General features: G+C 40.9%; 1 long non-coding RNA gene across 2 annotated transcripts in view; it reads left to right on the top strand.

Annotated features, from left to right (window-relative positions):
* Positions 1 to 13,370, top strand: part of LOC141423387 (uncharacterized) — a 20,438-nt gene extending 7,068 nt beyond the window's left edge. Inside the window, exons 3-4 of one of the 2 annotated variants that reach the window (XR_012448203.1) lie at positions 2,714 to 2,874; positions 6,514 to 13,370. This is a non-coding gene — a long non-coding RNA (uncharacterized lncRNA). The remainder of the gene's footprint in view (positions 1 to 2,713; positions 2,875 to 6,513) is intronic. The other variant, XR_012448202.1, reaches the window with a different exon arrangement.

Below are 13,370 nucleotides of genomic sequence, written 5' to 3'. Positions count from 1 at the left end.
CCTCCTAGAAAACTGGCTGCAGCAGTTGTAAACTTAAAGATTTTAAAAAGAAAAAGGTTTGATTGGGGTATCAGCTATGAATCACAGCTCTGTGGGCTACAAGTTGCTAAACCTCTGTAACTGTGTCCACATGTACCTGCTTTACAGGTTTGCCATTGGGATTAGATGAACTAGTCAAGTAAAGTGCCTAGGGCACAGCTGGCATTCAATAGATGTTAGTTTCCTACTTCCTCATGGCTGAAAATGACAGAAACACCAATTTTCTGGTTCAAGTGAAAGTGGAGGTGCTCTTCCCACAAGAGGGGAGAAATAGTTGACAGGCAAAGAAGGAGCTCTGTGTACTCTGACCTTCTGTGTATGATCTGGATGGTGCAGCACAACCTAGGCTGATGTTACTGCAGCTGCACCTGTCCCGTGGGATAACGATGGAAGGAACACCATGTATCAAGGTCCTGCGTACTGGATACTCTGCTGGGCAGGGGGCCTAAGCTGATCTCATCTGTTATTCATAGCAGCCCCTGGATTCAGAGATTTTACCCAGGGTCACACAGCCAAGAGTGGTAAAGCCAGGCTTTGGCTGAAAACTGGGCAAAAGAGCCTGGCTCCCAACCCATGTAGCTGAGGAAGCCCACCAAGACGTCCTAGGTGGGCTTCTGCTTTGGGTGGTAACAATTTAATCAGGCTACGTAGAACTGCATGGGAGGCTGGGAAATGAAGTCTGTTGGCTGGGCTGATTGCTAGATAATATTGGGGTTTTTTTCACCAAGGAAAGGGGGATATGGATATTGGGTAGGCAAGGAGCAATCTCAGCCACCCTTTCCCAGGTGCGCTTAGGACCTGAACCAGACTGATCCTACCTGACTGCCTGCCCATCATTCCCAAGCAGCAGCTGCCTTCCTCCAGGCTGTAGAGAAGGGAAATGGGCTGGACGCTGGCAGGACCTCGCCCCAGGCCACACACAGCAGAACCTGGGGCCAAGGCCTCCAAATCGGGGTGTCTTTGGCTACCAGCCTGGTGAAAGCTGCCCAGGCCTTTCACCTTTTGGCCTGGTGTAGGAGGGCAATGGAGGGGGGGAGAAGTAGCATGGTCTGAGAAGTATGCTCAGGCAGACTAGGACCACTAGGTCCACTAGGACCACTAGGATGAGCTGTCCCTCACCCTGGCTGGAAGGGCCCTATTAAAAGCCTGCACTGATGGAGACATGGCAGCAGGACAGATTGCTTCATCTCATGTAACCCCAAGGCAGGTCTGCTGGGTGAGTTCCTCCATTGTTTTCTCTTTTTCCAGCGAGGGAACATGAGAGTGGGGCTCAGTGTCAGGACCCACAGTGCAGTGCTCACCACACCGAAGTGGGCACACCGGAAAGCGGGAACAATGGCTGGGCAGTGGCTGAGGCCAAGTACCTACTCCTGGGGTGGGGCAATGGGGAACAACAGCAAGACGACACCAGCATTTTTGAGCACTAGTTTGCCAGGATCCAAATTAAATGCTTTTGAGGGGTTGTCCCAGAATCCTTACCTTAGGCCCATTGTCAGCCCCATTTTACAGGTGAAGATATTGGGGCGTGGAAAGTATAAAGTAAAACGCCCGAGGTAAATATTGAAAAAGATTTGAACTCAGGTTCCAGATCCTGTGCTCTGGATTTGGTGGGGATCCTATGCCCCACCCCATAGCCTCTGGCTTCCTGTTCCTACCACACCATGGGCTTTTCCTGCTCTGACAGATGATCTAACAAGAACACTGTTCTTCTCTTGGCGGTGGGGGATCCAGAAGTCACCTTCTGGATCTATTATTATTGTATATTAATGTAATATACTTACATGTTACTCTTCCATAGATAGCTGTTTGGGGTCACCCAGCACCCATTTGCTCTTATGGTAGCTGCCCCCATTTTCGTTTGGGGAAGCTTCCCTTCCTTTGCCTCTGACTCCAAAGGAGAATCAGAGGGGAAGGAAGGCCAGCAAAACCTGCATTCTATTCCCCAAACTGGGAGGAGGTTTGGAGTCTTGTGACCCAATTCCAGCCAATGTCATCAAGCTTGAGACTGTCCTTCTACTTGGAGAAATCTGGAAGCTTCAACCCTGAGGGTAGTTGAGGCTAGGGTTACTGGTCATCATCCCGCCTTCATGGAGAATGGAGCCCTTGCTGCCTGCGATGGAGAGAAAACTCTAGGTGATGCTGTAGTTCAACCAATCCTATCTGCGAGCATCAGACCCCCTTAGCCCTTGGGTTTTGCAGTGCTGGAGCCACTCAGGTGCCTTGCTCTGAGCCAGTTCCAACTGGGCTACTAGTCACAGCCAGAAGACTGCTGCTTTGTTGGGTTTCCTTGGTTCTGTGCCACCAAGTCAATTTTTAAAGAAAAATATTGAGTCAATTTGATATTTGATAGTGTTTTTATTTAAAATATATATGCATCCTTTAACAAACTGACAATAGCTTGCTTTTGTGTATAAAATTGCATTTTGGTAATCTGATCAAGGTTCTTCACATCTACAGTCTAAACACTTATTTGGCAATTTTTACTTCTAATTGCATTACCTGGTGGTGATAATCAGTGTTCTGCACACAGTAATCTTTTTTCCTTTTGGCATTGTGAGGGAAGCAGTCTTTTCTATCAAAATGTGTCACCATCTTAGCTGCTTGCAGTTCCAGGTTCTTGTTCACTGAACTCCATTTTCACACCAAAATTACTGCCTACCTCCCTCTCCCCCAGATTCCAAGTGTAACATTAGCCATTTGTGAGCAGATTATGCACCTGAGGTTGACCAATCCAAGTAAAGGGGCAGAACACACTGCATCAGGAATAAAAAGGAGGACCGGTTGCCTGCTCCTCATGCCAGCTGTGCCAGTGCACTTGTGTATCCTTCTGCAGAAGTAAGTCTTGCCTTGCTGAGACAATTCTCCCCTTCTTTTTCTTTAACTGTGACCCCAGTGGTCTTCAGGGTCTCATTTCTAGCAATTTGGGCATTCGTCTGGGAAATCCCATCTGGGAGAGTTGCTTGGGAGCCTCTTCCTCCAAGGGAGATGCGCCCCTCCACCTCGTTGCGGTTTCCTTGGGGCATTGGGCGACCTGCTCTTGGACTGGAAATCCATTCCAGGCCTGAGTTATCTTGGCAACGCAGGGAAAAGGGGCTTTAGCAAGCACTGTAGAGACCAAGCAATTCTGTTCACAGGTCACGTAAGAAACACTACCAATTGGCAAAGTATTCCTTGGTGGGGAGGATCTCAGAGGTTGTGTGAGAGTGAATAAAACAGCTCTGAGACACAGGGCAAGTGTGGAGTCCCAATCTGCAGTTCCATAAATATCCAGGCGACTACATAAGGCTTATTGGCAGTCTATTTGGACCTAGTCAGGGACTCATACTGACCTGCTTATTGCCGAGTACTGTCACCCACTGGATATCATCTCACAAGGGAATCAGATGGAAATGGACTAAGTGTGTGGGGGGTAGTGTGTGAGACACCTCCAGGAAATTAGGGAGGTTGAACATTTGCCAGGCATTCTCATCAACCAGGTAGAGGAGCTCTAAGGAAGGTGAAACTAATCTAAATGGCATGTGGCTGAGGGTTGGAGCTGCTTCTCTCCTGGATTGTTTTCCACCTAATTCTAAATCTCTCAATCTGTCTAAACTCTACTAACAATTAACCCCACTAAATCTTGCTTTCAAGATGGGATACTTGTCCTATCACAGACAATAGAGGGGACAGGTCATGTCCGGGTTGCTGCAAGTGGCAACCATGGGCTGGCCAGTTCATATTCTTGGCCAAGACACCATGCAGCCAGGGTTATGGACCCATGCTCTTGGCCTCATATACACACAGGCTGGAGGGACCAGAGAGAATTTCAATTTCCTGTCTAAGCTTTTCTTTCTCTCCTACAAATGGCCATGTTTTAAAGTTGGGACCTTAGTATTCCAGGTTGGTACATTAAAAGACAACAAGACAGCCCCTTCTTGGGTTCTGTTATGGATTCAAAAGACATTTGGGTTTTTTTTTCCCCTTATGATTATAAAGGGCTCCTTTGCTGAAATTAACTCGACAGGCTAATTCGTTCTACCTTTTCAATGCTTACTAAGATATCACCAGTTTCATTGGAGATGTAATCCCCTTTTTCCTTGCCTGACATGCAGATTCTGATTTGAAAAACTAATTTTTGGTGTAAATTAAGAGGCTGAACTCATGCATCCTGTATCCTTTTTCTGGAGGAGGATCTAATAGGATGGCCAGCTTTCCACCCAAAACAGGCTCCCTAAATTTTCTTTAAAAGGTTTGACTAATAACAAAGTTGCTGTAGTACGAGTTAAACTGTTATTGGAGGTTATTTTAAAAGCACCCTCTAGGGTTAAATCTGAAGTCTTAAAAGCAGCCACTTTAAGTTAAGACCCCCACTCATTGATTCTAGTTGTGTGTCTCAATGTGCCTAGTAAGGGGACCCCTAGAGGATGGGGAAGTCCAGGACCCAGCAATAAGGACCAGGAGGTGCAATTATTAAAAAGTGACACGTCCATAAAAATCATCGCAGGTTTAATTAATCATGCTTGTTAAGGTGTAAAGAGACATTCATCCTTAAGGGTATAGATTAATTGTTCCAAATAAAGGGAACAGATGCAGATATGCATGACTCCATTTCTATCTTTTCTTCTTTCTGTCTTTCTTCTCCAAGCACAAATTGAGATAGCATAGGAGAAAATGCAGTCCTGGAGATTCTCCCTTAGGATTTTATGAGCACTGCTTACTGCACTAATGGTACTACTAAATGTGCAAAATTTTTAAAAGGAGAGATTAAAAAATTAATACATGACCAAACCTAACATTAAGATGCCTCAAAATTGGGCCTTAAAAGACTCCAATTGCAACTTTGGCATTTTGAGCCATTTGTGTTACTTTTAAACTGATTTTGAGTTTCTGCAGTTTGTCTAATGGGGAAATTTGGATTCTATGTGGTCTTTAGCAGGGAAGGGATGATACATATTAAAACAGGAAGTTTAAAGAGATTTGTTGTGATTTGTGTAAAAATTAAAGACCTATCTTGTTGCTATCCTAGGAAAATTCTAACTTACACATGGTTTAAAAGGTTTTACTTTGAGTCCACTCTATTTGTCTTTGTGTGTATGTCTATTAGTCTTGCATTTATGATTGTTCTGGAATTCCAGGTTTTCTATGTGTCCTTAAATTGACATTTATGGCATGCCTAATTTAAAACTTTGTTTGCATATGCATGTGTTTAAACAACTTTAAAATGATTCTTATTATAGAGTTAATATAAAGGAATTGCTGATTCTGTTCTCTTCTCTCCCACACCTCTTCTGCTACTTTTTAGAAAAACCAGGTTTTCAAGATTTTATTTCAACCAGGTCTAACTAAAATGCAGGCATTATTTTATGGACAGTAATATTGATCTGTTTCATCCCGTCTTACATTTAATTCTCTTTCATAATTGGATGTGTCTTTAAGTTACTTGTATAGACAAACAGTTTAAAATTGACTATCATCATGGATCTATATAGTAAAAATAGAGCTAATTGAAAAGACAATTTTATGTAAAATAAAAATTCTTATAAAAGTTATTTTCAAATACAAGTTACAAAGTCAGCAAGTAGAAAGGATATAAAAAGGTATTGAGTCTGTGTTTGGGGAATAGTTGAAGGGATAAAGTGTTTTTGGATGAGAAAAAATTTTGTAAAGCAAGGTTTGTCCTAAAGATTATTCCAAATAAAAAGGGATGAGGACAAACCATCAGCAGGTTCAGAATGCCATATGAAGGTCCTGAGTAAGTCTTGAAAGTGTATGATAGATGGAGTTTATAAAAGTTTATGTGTGTAATTAAGTTGACTGTAATTTAAGAGTTATCTAAGGGATTTCCTAAAGTCAAAATATTGCTTGTGGAGATCATCAGGGTTTTGACTCTTTAGGAAACTGAGTTCTAACTGTCTCTTCAGTGATTTTAATAAATTTGTCATGCTAAAAATGTGTGGGATATATGTCTAAATTTCATTTAAATGCTTTAGAAAGGTTTATGGGGTTAAAGTTATAAAAGTTTAAAGTGACCAACATTTGAACATTAAAAAAAATTCTATTTGGGGGCACTAACACTGTCTCCCTACATTTGTAAGAGTTCTAAAAGCTTTGCTAAATCTTACTCTAAAGCTAAAAATTTAAATTACTAGCCCTAATAATCTTAAATTTAGATAATCCTTTAAAACTAAAAGGCAGGACATAATATTCAAAAAGAAAAAAGCAGTCCAGCCTATTGCTTCCTCTGGGGAAGCAAATGTAAGTTATTTTAGGGTAAAAAGCACTCAAGGCTGTGGAGGCATTCCTCTTCCCTCTAAAAGCCTGTAAGTTTATCCCCGCTATAAGAAAAAGTATTTAAAAGATCCATAGCTCAAGAAACATCATTTGCTTACAATAAAGGTGGATGTTTATATTTGATTGTAAGACTAATACTGTAACTTTTTGCAACATAACCGTTGTTTGTGAGTCAGTAAAATTATTTGCTTGGTCTCTCTTCAGCTTTATCATCCCTTAGGCAACAGGGACTGCTGGCCCAGACTGCACTGCTCAAATTTCCAGTGCATTTGCACCGGGAGATTACATCCTGATCCAGACTTGGAGTGGAGAAAAACTCGAGCCATCCTGGGAGGGACTTTATCAGGTGTTACTCACTACCAAGGCAGCAGTACATACTGCTGAGAAGGGATGGACCTGCTATATCCGAATAAAACGAGCTCCCAAGGAGAAACAATGGACCATGACTTCAAGTCCTGGCGATGCAAAAGTAACCTTAAAGAGACTATAATAGGGTGTTATTCCTTTTCCATTTGGGAAACTATCAGTATCACTCAGACCTCTCCTCTAGCTATTGAATTTAATGCATGCGTTGTAATGCCCTGTGGGGATCTTGAGAATCAGTGTTATATCTACACGAGGGCTGAGATCATACATATATGTGTGCAGACCCCCCCCCTTTAACTCAAAAAGTAGTTATGAAGGTGGTTGTAGTCCATGGGATGTGATGCATGGGACATGATAGGATGGACAACTACACCTGGGGCATATATCTCACCATACTATGGGATGACATGGGGCAAGTAAAAATGGGGTAAGGAATTAAAGGACAAAATCCATCTTAAGAAAGTTATTCCCTATCCCAGTTGTCAGCCCCTCCAATGCAACCCCCTTAGGCTGATCATAAATTATCCCCATTCTATGACCACAGGGCCATCTGTCTTAAGGTGCTATGGATTAGGAGCTAATCTTATTGGTAATACTGATCCTATAGGTTCATTTCTCTTAGAATTGCTCAAAGAACCTGCTACCACAGCACTCTCTAATTCCCTGTCCCTAACACTATCCCCCAGCTCTGTCATCAGGCTGGGATAACTGTAGTAGAAGTCAAAGATCTAAGATGGACTACAGCTATTAAAACTGGTTAGGGCGAAACAAAGGCCTGGCTGGAATTGATTAAATATTCTGTACACACTTTAAACAAAAGCAAATGCTACACATGTGTGACAGGAAGACTGAAACCCCAAGATGTTTCTTTTCTTCTGGGATGGACCACTGACCCTGCTGGTATAGCATGCATGATTGCCCTCTTCCAAGAAAGGACAGCCTGGGGCAATGGATATTGCAGGACCTTGTCCCTGCTGTTTTCTGAGATTAATGACCATGGAGAGGCTAAAGCCGCCTTGGCTGATCAGACTCCATCCCAAAGCTCTAACTTTACCTCTTGCCTCTCTAGGTGGGAGGAAGGGCTAGAGTTTCTGGGAAATGCATCTGGGTGCAGTTTCCTTTGAAGGTCGATCCTTTGGAGAGATGAGCAATAAGTCTGCTCTGTCACCAGGGCAGATGTCTGGTGGTATTGCAGTGGACTTTTACTTGAAACTGTTCTGGTCAAATGGAGTGGGACTTGCACACTAGTCCAATTGGCTGTCCCCTTCACCCTGGCATTTCATAAACCCAAACCTTCCCTAATGAAGGAAAGACAGAAATGAGATCTTGTTTTCCCTGGAGGGTCGTTTGACTCCCATGTCTACATAGGTGCCATTGGGGTCTCAGGAGGAGTCCCTGATAAATTCAAAGCAAGGAACTGATAGCAGCAGTATTTGATTCAGCACTATTCTGGTGGCCCACTATTAATAAAAATGTGGACTGGATTATGTTTATTATAACCAGCAGAGATTTGCCAACTATACTAGGGATGCAGAAGGGAATTGCAGAACTAGGCCCCACCAGTCAGATGACATGGGAAAGCCAAATGACTCCAGACATGACTCTGGCAGAAAAAGTGTGTGTGGGGGTATGTGTCCTGATTGGGGGCAAATGCTGTACAGTCATACCCAACAACACAGCTCCAGATGGGACCATATCCAAGGCCTGACAGCCCTGTCGAAAAACTAAGAACTCCGGGATAAATGACCCCCTTACTAACTGGCTAGAACAGTGGTTTGGAAAATGGAAGGGAGAAATGACCTCAATCTAATGTCCCTTGTTATTATATTTGGGACAATGGCTTTAATTGGGTGTTGTGTTATAGCCTGTATATGGGGACTAATTCTTAGACTCATAAAAACAGCCCTAACTAAACAAACTTCCATATCAGACCAATTGTTGTTGAGTACAGCTGAAATAGAGAGTCAAATAATGTTAAATGAGTTTGAAGAAAAGAACGCAAAATAAAAAGGTGGGGGGTGGTGGAGAAATGTGAAGGAAGCAGTCTTTTCTATCAAAGTGTGTCGTCACCTTAGCTGCTTGCAGTTCTGGGTTCTTGCCCCTTGAGCTCCATTTTTGTGCCAATTTATTATCTATCCCATCCCCAGATTCCAAGTATATCATTAACCAATCCAATTGTGCACCCAAGCTCGGGACCCACTGCATCGGGAATAAAAGGGAGGACCAATGGCCTGCTCCTCATGCTTGCTGTGGCAGTGTGCCTGCACACCCTTCTGCAGAAGTAAACTTTTGCCTTGCCAAGACAATTCTTCATTTTGCTGCCTCCATTTGTGACCCTGGTGGTCTTCAGGAGTCTTATTTCCAACAGCATCACTTTAGAAGTCACTTGAAGTGATAATGAGGGATTCAATCTGGTAAGATTCCATTGGACTTGATCACAGCCACTCACACAACTGAACAGTGATGACACCTAACTCACCCTCCACCTGCTGGCTGGCACGTTTCTCAGACATCAGACACTGGACGCATCCTCATTCCAGAAATGTCAAGCTAGTGGTGGTAGGAGGCTGTGTGTCAGAACTAGTCATGAACGCAGTCACCATTTTCAGGGGACAGTCACTGAACCAAGCAGAACAAAGATAGGACCTTAGGCAAGTCACTGCTCTGTTTCTCAGCTGCCACATCTATAAATGAAGATAATAGTAACTTCATTAGTAACTCCTTCAATGTAACTTCTGGAGTTAAAAACCTCAAAGAGGGGACACCAGGTCCCTGAGAGGAAAGCTCATCTAAGGATATATACCCAATGAGAGACAGGGCTTAGGCTAGATGTCCCTTTGCTTGATTCCGTGTGGCTCTCACTCTTCAGTGCCCTTCATGGACACCCATCCTAGCAGCTGAGGGACCCAAGAAGCCCTTTTTAGCCAACCAGTCTACATGCATGTGCTTCATGGTAGGATCTCAACACTCACTTGGCATTTCAGATGTGGACAAGGAGTCAGGGAGACCTTGGGTTTGGAGGTTCCTTCTACCACTTAATAGCCATATAATCTTCCATTCATTAACCCCCACTTACTGAGCCTCAGTTTCCTCACCTGTAAAACAGGCTACAGAAGCCCCCTCATGGTGTTGATATGAGGTTTCGGGTAAAGGGAGCGAGCCCAAGGCTAAGCACAAGTTGGCATGTCAGCCTCCATCTAGCAGCCTACTCAGACCAGATTCTTTTCTCACTCCTCCCTAAATAACATGATTACTATTATTATTAATGATCCAAAAATAATAGTAATGGCTAGAAAATAAATGCAGACTGAAAATTTTGTTTTACTGGATTTTACATATTGTACCAGCATAAAAAAACTAAGTACAAAATTATAGTATAAAGGAGGAAAATAGTAATGAATTAATACTTTGAAATTGTGCTGATGTCTTTTTTTTTTTCCAAAGAGAAATGCAAAGAGCCCATGGGGCTCAGTGTGATTTGCTCACTGAGGGGTAGCACTGAGGCTGCTCAAACTCCTCACAGTCACATGCTGTGGAAGTTTGCATCAAGCTGATGTTTAAATACGGAGGTGTGTAGAACATAGGATGTGGAGGGAATGTGTCTCAAAGCAGTATATGTCCACTAAATTTGTGCTGCAGAAGGTACTTAAAGGAAGAAAAAAACACAAAACACAGTCACAAACATGAGCTCAGGAAAGAATACATTTCATGAGAGGAATAAATGAACTCATAAGAATTAGGCAAGAATTCAACTCAGCTAACCAGCCAAGTCCTAAGACAAGGGTGAAAGGAAAGAAGAAACAGTACACAAAACAAAACAAAATCCCAACAAAACCACAAGAATCAGCAAATACCTCTCAATAATAACAACCCTAAATGAAAATGGTCTTACCTCTCTAATCAAAGGATATAGACTAGCTGAATTAAAAAAAAAATCCAACTGTTTGTTGTGTGTAAGAAACACCTCATAGGCAAAGACACAGACTAAAAGTGGAAGGATGGAAAGCCATATGCCAACCAAGAAGTTGAAAGCAACCAAGAGTAGGTAAACTCACATCTAACAAAGCAGATTTAATTAAAAAATAGAAGAGACAAAGATGTTCACTACATAATAGGGAATAGTCTGTCAAGAAGACATAACAATTCTAAATATATATGTACCAATGCTGGTGCACCCAATTTCATTTAAGAATTACTGTCATAAGAGCCCCAAACTGAAAATAACAAGTGTACATCAACAGGAGAATGCATAAATAAATTGTGGCATATTCATCAATAAAATACTAGTCAATAATAAAATAGAATGGATGACTGATACACATCAAAATGGACCCATTTCACAAACAATGCTAAATGAAAAAGAGACAACAGAGCACACACTATATGATTCCATTTTTCTGAAGTTCAAGAACAGGCAAAACTCATAAGAATAGAAATCAAAATACTAATGCCGATGGTAGAGAGTAGGGATTGACCAGAAAAGAGACCAAAAATGTTTGCAGATGATAGAAATTGTTTTTGCTGATTAGCATACTAATTACATGTAATTATATTTACATTAATTCAGTGAATTGCACACTTAAGACCCATATGTCACCTCAATAAAAATAGATGATTCATAAATCATTACTGAACATAAAGGGGCAGATAGATCTAGGCACAATAATAGTAACATCAACACCCCACTCTCATCAATAGATCATCCAGACAAAAAAATCAACAAAGGTATCTGAGAATTAAGCTGCACCATTGACTAAATAGACTTAATAGACTTTTGTGGAATATTTCATCCAATAGCAGCAGAATACACATTTTTCTAAGAAGTTCATGGAACTTTCTCCAAAATAGATCACATTTTAACCCATTAGAAACATCCATGGATGTGATCCATGGATGTTCTAAAGAACTGTAAATAGAACTATATTATATTTGGCCCTGCTACACCACTCCTGGGCATATGCACACTGGAATGTAAGTCAGGATACAATGGGCACACCTGCACACCATGTTTATTGCAGCACTATTCATAATAACCAAGTTATAGGATCAGCCCACATGACCATCAACAGATGAATGGATAGAGACAATGTGGTGTATACACCACTTTATTTAGCCATAAGAGAATGAATCACTTGCAGAAAAATGCATGGAACTAGAGATCATCATGTTAAGTGAAATAAGCCAAACTCAGAAAGACAAGTTGTGTTTATAGCCTCTTGGTTCAGTTTTGGTATATCTTTGGTGTATAGAAACTTATCCATTTCTTCTAGATTTTCCAGTTTATCGGAATATAAATTTTCAAAATATTCCCTAATGATTCTCCGAATTTCACTGGTATTTGTTGTGATATTACCTGTCTCATGTCTAATTTAGTTAATTTGGATCTTTTCTTTCTTTCTTTTGGTTAGTTTGACTGAGTTTGTCAATCTTGCTTATCTTTTCAAAGAACCAAGTCTATTTCACTGATTCTTTTGTGCTTCTTTTAGTCTCCATTTCATTAATTTCTGCCCTGAACTTTATTTCTTTCCATCTGCTGCTTTTGGGTTTGGCTTATTTTTATTTTTCTAAGACCTTGAGATGTATCATTAGGTTATTTAAGATCATTCTGATTTCTTAATGTAGACACTCATAGCTATAAACTTTCCTCTTAGTACTTCCTTTGCTGTGTCCCAAAGGTTCTAGTAAGTTGTGTTTTCATTTTCATTTGCTTCTAGGAATTTTTTGATTCTCCCTTATTTCTTCAGTGACCCACCAATCATTCAAAAGTATATTGTTCAATCTCAAAAGTGTATTGTGTTTTTATATTTCATGTAGTTTCTCTTGCTGTTGATTCCTAGTTTTATTCCATTGATACTTCAATTTTCTTGTATTTGGTAAGACTTGCTGTATGTGTTAAAATAAGGTCCATAATGAAGAAACTTCCATAGGAGTCTGAAGAATGTGTGTTCTGTGGCTGTTAGGTGGAATATTCTGTAGATGTCTGTTAAGTTTATTTGACCAATAGTTTCATTTGATTCTAATGTTTCTTTGTTGATTTTTTTTTTTTGGTCTGGATAATCTATCTATTGGTGAGTGTGGGATATTGAAATCAGCTAGTATTATTGTGTTGGAATCTATCAGTGCTTTTATGTCTAGTAGTGTTTGTCTTATGAAATTGGGTGCACCAATGTTTGATGTGTATATGTTTACAATTGTTATATCCTCTTGATATATTGTTCCATTTATATTAAATTACCTTTTTTGTAGTACTGTGGTTTGAATTTGCCTCACACTTGCTAGGCAAGTGCTCTACCACTTGAGCCACTTCCTCACCCCATGTCCCCAAAATGACCTTCTTTGTATTTTCTGACTTATTTCTGTTTGAAGTCTGCTTTGTCAGATATGAATGTAGCTACTCCTGCATGTCTTTGGGCTTCAGTTGCTTGGGAAATAATTTTCCATCATTTCACTTTAAGTCTGTGTTTGTCTTTGCAAGTAAGGTGCATTTCTTATAACAACAAATAGTTCGGTCTTGTCTTTAGTCCAAGCCACCAGTCTGTGTCTTTTGATTGGAGAAATGAGACCATTAACATTCAGAGTTATTATTTAAAGGTTTTTAAGTATTTCCTGTCATTTTATTGCTTTTGTAGTGTTTGATTATTTCTTAACCCTCATTTGCTTACCTACTTGTCTAGTAAGAATTATTCTTTTCCATA

This window comes from Castor canadensis, chromosome 5 (genome assembly GCF_047511655.1).
Source record: "Castor canadensis chromosome 5, mCasCan1.hap1v2, whole genome shotgun sequence".
Taxonomy (NCBI): domain Eukaryota; kingdom Metazoa; phylum Chordata; class Mammalia; order Rodentia; family Castoridae; genus Castor; species Castor canadensis.
Note: the sequence above shows the minus strand (reverse complement) of the source record. Positions and strands in the feature narration are given on the sequence as shown.